Consider the following 7,403-nt stretch of genomic DNA (forward strand, 5'->3'; position numbering starts at 1 on the left):
TTGCAGGAGCCTGAAAGTGAGCACCTGGCTTGCCTGCCCTTGGTCCCAGCCCTGATCTCCAGTGCCCAGCTCAGTGCCTGGCACAAGTCTGGTGTTTGTTTGATAAACATCTGCTGAATGAATGAATGAATAGGTATCAAGAAAACAGACACGTGTAATGCTAAGTAAAAGAAGTCTTACGCGAATGAATAGTTACTATGCGATTTGTTTGAATGACCATGAAGACTAAAATTGGTAAAACTAATCTACGATGTAAAAACAGGAACAGTGATTGTCTCTTTGGGCAGGGGGCTAGGAGGTAAGGATTACGTTGGATTTGGCTTAGTAATATTCTATACTTTGAAAGAGGTTTTAGTTACATGGATGTAGATATACATCAAAAATCAACAAATGGGGCTTCCCTGGTGGCGCAGTGATTGAGAGTCCGCCTGCCGATGCAGGGGACACGGGTTCGTGCCCCGGTCTGGGAAGATCCCACATGCCGTGGAGGGGCTGGGCCCGTGAGCCATGGCCGCTGAGCCTGTGCGTCTGGAGCCTGTGCTCCGCAATGGGAGAGGCCACAACAGTTAGAGGCCCGCGTACCGCAAAAAAAAAAAAAAAAAAAAATCAACAAATGATACACAAGATTTGTGCATTTCACCTTACATAAAATTTACCTGAACAAAAATAGTCAGTAAATATTGAGCTCTATTTGATGATATGCATATTGGTTTGTTTTTTTTGTCTTTCAGGGTTTTTTTTTTGTTTTTGGCCGCGCCGTGCAGCATGCGGGATCTTAGTTCCCCGACCAGGGATCAAACCCGAGCCCCCTGCAGTGGAAGCGCGGATTCTTAACCACTGGACCACCAGGGGAGTACCTGAAATTAACTTTAAAATATATCAGAAAAGTAAGTTAGATTAGTGGATTGATTAAAGGATAGAGAGGTGAAAAGAAAAGAAACAAAATTATAGAATCTAGATGCTGCGTATATGGGTATTCACTGTATAAAACTTTCCAACTTTATGTTTGGAAATTGCCATAATAAAATAAAGAAAAAAAGAAAAGAAAACAGACACTGTCCCCACCCCGACATCATTCATGGTCTAGCAGGGGAAATAGACTTAAATGATATATGCAAATAAATAACAAATTACTGAGCAAATAACAATAAATATTTCTTATCTCACACAGCTTCTATGGATCGGGAATTTGGGAGCAGCTTACCTGGGTGATTCTGGTTTGGTGTCTCTCATGAGGTTGCAGTCAAGATGTCAGCTTGGGGACTTCTCTGGTGGTGCAGTGGTTAAGACTCCATGCTCCCAATGCAGGGGGCCCGGGTTCGAACCCTGGTCAGAGAACTAGATCCCACACGCATGCTGCAACTAAGAGTTCACATGCCACAACTAAGGAGCCCACCTCCCGCAACTAAGACCCTGCGCAACCAAATAAATAATTTTTTTTTTTAAAAAGATGTCAGCTGGGAATGCAGTCATTTGAAGGCTCAGTCGACTGGACCTGAAGGATCTCCCTCCCAGGGGCTCACTCATGGCGTTGGCTGATTAACGCTGGCTGTTGGCAGGAGGTCTCAGTTCCTCGCAGGTGGCCCCCTCCACAAGGACACATGAGCTGTTTTCCCCCAGAATGAATGATCCAAGAAAGGGCAAGGCCAGAAGCTGCAATATGTTTTATGACCTGGCCTCAAAGTCACACCCTGTTATTTCCACATTATCTTATTGGTACCTGGAACTGCCCTATCCAAGGTAGGAGGGGATCTGAATACCAGATGAGAATCAGCGGGGTCCGTCTTGGAGACCTGGCTACCACAATTGCTTAAAGCAGAGGCACCTAGCCTAGCTGAGGAGTTAGGGACAGAGCTAGGCAGAGTGTCCAAGCAGGGAAGAGACCTTGTTTCTGCTGTCAAGAATCTCATGGCCTGGGTGGACTAGTCCCAGCACTTCTTCTTTACTACAGAACCTGGAAAAACCCTTTCCTTTGAGGTGTCATTTCAACATGCTTGTCATAGGGAAAAATTGGAAAGACACAAAATATGCATTGATAGGGGAAAAATCAGCTAGTTCATATGCAGTCACATAACAAAATGTGTGCATTCAGGCAACTATATAGAGAAGTCTGGAAGAAAACACATTTCTCAAAAGGCGAGGGGATGGGGTTGGGTTGTCCAAGGAGACTGCATCTTATCTGGTGTATTTTAAAATTTTGTAAGCACAAGAAATTCATGTATTATTGGTAATAGAATAATGAAAAGAATACATAACACAATTGAAAGTGGGCAAAAGATTTGAACAGCATTTCACAAAAGATGCTATTCAAATGGCTCATGTATATATGAAATGATACTCAACCTCATTAATCAATGGGATAAGACAGATTAAGACCACAGCTGGTTACCACTACACAGCCATTAGCATGGCCAAAGTTAAAAAGATGGACAATATCAAGTGTTTGGGAAAACGTGGAGCAGCTGAAATTCTTCTACATGTCTCTGGGGATGTAAATAGGTGCATCCGCTTTGGGAAACTGGTTGAAGTACACATGCACACCCTGTGACCAGCAATTTCACTCTCATGTACATATCTAGCAGGAATGAGTACAAATATTTACCAAAAGACATGTTCTAGACTGTTCATAGCAGCGCTGTTCATTATAACTAAAAGTGGAAACTCCCCAGATGCTCACCAACAATAGAATGTAAAAATACATCGTGGATTCTTCACACAGTAGAATACTACACAGCACTGAGAATGAACAATCTCCATTTACACAAAGTAACGTGGATAAATCCAACAAACTATGTTGATCAAAAGAGACCACTTAATTCCGTTTATGTAAAGAATTAAAACAGGCAAAACTAAAACTAAAATAAGCATAGAAATCAGGATAGGGGGTCTTCTTGTAGGGGGAAGAGGAGTGACTGGAAGGGGACGGGGTTGGGGGGCTTCTCAGAGATTGGTCACATTCTGTTTTTTTATCTGGGTGCTGGTTACAAGGGCGTGTTCTCTTGGAATATTCATCGAGCTGTACACTTGTGATTTGTGCACTTCTCGGTGTGCATGTTTTATTTTATTTTATTAAATTATTTTTTTTAATGGGATCTCTCTCTCTCTCTCTCTTTTTTTGGCCGTGCCACGCAGCATGAGGGAACTTAGTTCCCCCGTCAGGGATCAAACCCGTGTCCCCTGCAGTGGAAGCGCGGAGTCCGAACCCCTGGACCACCAGGGAATTCCCTCCATTTTTAAAGTTTATAAAAATTGGGAGGTTCATCATCCATCCTTCCATCAGACATTTAGCGTGTGCCCACTACGTGTCAAACACTGGCCAGGCGCTGGGATTTTGTACTGAGGCTAGGCATCCCCGCCTCCCATTCCTTCCTCGTGATTGGCTGCTCTTCCGGCCAATGGCGGAAGAGTTCACCTCTCTTTGCCGTAACAGCCGCAGCATCAGCTAGCTGCAGCTTCCTCAGTTCGGTTTGTAGGCGGCGCTGTGAGCTCACCAACTCCTTGGTCAAGCTGAGACCTGGTCCCCACCCTCTGATTCTTTCTGACTGAGGAATGGAGAGAGAATATGCCCCAGCACCTCCACCCTCTTTGCTGAACTCTTTTGTGGATTTTTCTGCCTGTGCATCTCCCCGATGCGGATCCAGATCCCCAGGTCCCGCCTCACACCTACTCCAGCTCCACGGTTGGTGTGACCTCCAGTCCCAGCTATTTGGGCCTCTAGGTCCACGCTTGGGAAATCTTGACAGTGGCCTAGGCCGGCAGTCGGCACCTCTCTCTGTCAGCTAATTGTTTACTCGCTTGTCTATTTATCCTGGAGTGGAGGTTAGCCGAGTGCGCGGAGGCGGCTGCCCCCAGAGAAGCCTGCTTCCTGTGGTTGGCTTGCTCAACTAACACCCGCCCTCTTGTGCACTGGAAAGAAATGCAGAGCTGGGAAGGCCCTCCTTGTTGGTTCCCTTCGTTCATCCAGGGAAACACTGCCTGAGCCCCTGCCTTGTGCCTGGACCTGTGCTAGGAACATCAACGTTGATAGGGACACCCCCAACCTGTCCTCATGGGGCTCACAGTCCAGTGGGATAGAGAGACCTATCAGTATAGGGGAACAACCCAGGGGTGGTCAGGGCTTGGCTGGAGGACCCGAAGGTGCTGTGGAAGCCTAGAGGGAGACTGGCAGGGCCTCAGGGAGGGCCTCCCGGAAGAGGGGACATCTGAGCTAGTATCTGAAAGAGGGGAAGAAGTTAGTCATTAAACAAGGACTGTGTCTTGGCTACCATGCCTGCAGTGCCAGCCATCATCCCCTTTGTTTAGAATTAGATTCATTCATTTATTCATTAGCAATTATTTATTGTGGGCCATTTTCCAGACTGAGGAACTAGCCAGAATTCCTGCCTTCAAAGGGCTCACACATAAAGTGGTGATAACAGGGACTTCCCTGGTGGCGCAGTGGTTAAGAATCCGCCTGTCAATGCAAGGGACACGGGTTTGAGCCCTGGTCCGGGAAGATCCCATGTGCCGCGGAGCAACTAAGCCCATGTGCCACAACTACTGAGTCTGCGAGCCACAACTACTGAGCCCGCATGCCACAACTAGTGAAGCCTGTGCGCCTAGAGCCCGTGCTCCACAATAAGAGAAGCCACCGCAATGAGAAGCCCACGCACCGCAATGAAGAGTAGCCCCGGCTCTCCGCAACTACAGAAAGCCCGCGTGCAGCAACAAAGACCCAACACAGCCAAAAAAAAAGAAAGAAAGAAAGAAAGAAAAATGGTGATACCAATACAGAACTTCAACCCCTGATGGAGTGCTGTGAAGAAGTACTAGGTGTGCAACTATCTGACCCCAGTTGTCTGGGTTTGAATCTCACATCTGACACTCACTAGCTGTGTAACCTCTTTGTGCCTTAGTTTAGCAGAATAACAACTCTAACCTACTTGTAAGGTGTTCTGAGGGTTAAGTGAGTTAATATGTTTAAAGTGCTTTAGAATGTTGCCTAGCATAAAGTGCCCATTTTTATAAAAATATGAGGGTTAGGCCAAATCTGCGAGGCCACCCTGAGGAAGTGACTTCGAGTGAGACTTGAATGATAAGACAGGGTCGATGGGCTCCAAAAGAAGGGGAGAGGGGCATCTGGATCCAGAGTGAGCCCAGGCTTCTCTCTTCTCTAGGTGCTGCCAGTTCAAAAATTCCCCAAGATTGGAAGGACCTAGAATACGGCACTGGAGTTATGAACACGTATCAATTTGAAGTAGGGGAATCCGATGTCCCTTCTCCCGTTTTTCTGGTGTTCTCAAGTGATAGATCTCAAAATCACTTACAAACCAGGGCTTGCAGTGGCACCTAAGGAAAATCTGGCCCACGCATTGGATTTGTTTAGCCCACAGTGCTAAAAACAAACTTTAAAAAAAGTCACGAATGGGGACTTCTCTGGCTTTCCAGTGGTTAAGACTCCCGCTTCCACTGCAGGGGGCACGGGTTGGATCCCTGCTAGGGGACCTAGGATCCCGCATGCCACGTGGGGCGCCCCCCCAGAAAACAAGTCACAAGCATCTAAAAATCAAATTTCATGCATTAAAAGTGTTAAATTAAAAAAAAAAAGGGAGTCAATGGAAACGACCGTCATCAGTAATCAGAAAACCTTTATTTGATGGGATGCTTTAAAACTTGAGCACACTTCAATTTCATTTTATTTTACTTTTTTATAGATTAATTTATTTATTTACATATTTTTTGGCTGCATTGAGTCTTCGTTGCTGTGCGCGGGCTTTCTCTAGTTGCTGAGAGCGGGGGGCTACTCTTTGTTGCAGTGCGAGGGCTTCTCTTGTTAGAGAAGGCTCTAGGCGTGCAGGCTTCTGTAGTTGTGGCACACAGGCTCAGCACTTGTGGCGCACGGGCTTAGTTACTCCGCGGCATGTGGGATCTTCTCGGACCAGGGCTCGAACCCGTGTCCCCTGCATTGGCAGGCGGATTCTTAACCACTGAGCCACCAGGGAAGCCCCACACTTCAATTTTTTAAAAAAGCATTGAGATATGACCTCAAAAACAAAACAAAACTTGAGCGCATGTAATTTTATTTATCAACGTTTATAGAGCAAGGCATGATTTTCAGCGCTTTACAAGTAGAACTCATTTAATTCTCCCTGCAAACCTTACTAAAGAGCTAAGATTATCATTCCATTTTTTAGATGAGGAGACTGAGTAAAGAAATGAAAAATGCAATAAGAAGCATAGCTTTTCTTCATGCATTCTTTGAATATTGACTGGGCTCCCAGAACGCTCATCTTCCAAGACCCGTACTTCCGGAGGGGTCCCAGAGGAACCCCTCTTCAGTTCAGAGGAATTCAGGGGTTACAGTGGTGCCCCTTCCCATCACTACTCTTTCCCCTCCGGGCTCTCGAACTGACATTTGATTTGCAGTCATTTACACAATGCCGACTTGGAGGCCAGGGCTGCATGCGGGACCAGGCCTCCGCGCCTCTTCCGGGATCAGGCGATCACAGAACCCAAAGCAAGTTGTAATAAGGCACTCGTTACCTGCAGATTTTCTTCTCTGCCAGGAAAAAGAGCACGCGCTCCTCAGCCCCGCCCCTTCTTCCGGATCGACGAATTGAGGCTCCTATTGGGCTAAGGCGGGCCACGCCTCTTCATGTTCCCCAATCAACTCCTCCACTGGGTGCGCTCCCTCCTCCTCAGCCCCGCCCCACCGCCCCAAGTTACGTCGCTCGCTCTCTCCTCCTCCGTTTTCCCCGGGGCTGAGCTCGCGGCAAACCCACCGCCCCTTGCCTCTCATTGGCTGGTCAGGTCCCGCGCGAGCGGGATCGCGCCCTTCGCTCCCGCCCCCAAAGCTGGGCCATGCCTCTCCCCTCCCGCTTTCTCCAAGAGCCAGGGCGAGGAGGGTTTCGGCTGCTTCTGGCGCGCGCAAGGGTGCGCGCGCCTCTCGAGGACCACTCCCTCCGCCTCGTGCGAGTAGCCGCGGCGGCGGGCACCCCCTCCCGCGCACGCGCACTTGGCCACCCCATTCCTCTGCCCGGTCGCGGGTCGCCTCGCGCTCTGTCTCGACCCGCAGCCACCGCACTAGCGGCATTTCTTGGGGGCGCACGCGCACTGCGTCCTCCGCACCCGTTCCCTGGACGCGGCCGATGCAGTGGCAGTGAGTCCCTCGGGCGCGCACGCGCTCTCGCTTCTCCTCTGCCACGCGCCGGTTATCCCCTCGCTGCGCGCCCTCACGGGCCGTTATCCCCCTGCAACGGTCCCCGCGCCACGCACGCGCAGCAGCGAGGGGGAGCGCGCGCGGGAGCGGCGGCCGCAGGAAGGAGGCGCCGCCGCCGCCATTGCGAAGGAGGGAGGGAAGGAGCGAGCAAGGCTGGTCCGCCCTCCCCTTGGTTCCCGCCCCTCCCCCCTTCCCCTCCCCGCCC

The sequence above is a fragment of the Orcinus orca genome, chromosome 20, assembly GCF_937001465.1.
Source record: "Orcinus orca chromosome 20, mOrcOrc1.1, whole genome shotgun sequence".
In the NCBI taxonomy this organism is placed as follows: domain Eukaryota; kingdom Metazoa; phylum Chordata; class Mammalia; order Artiodactyla; family Delphinidae; genus Orcinus; species Orcinus orca.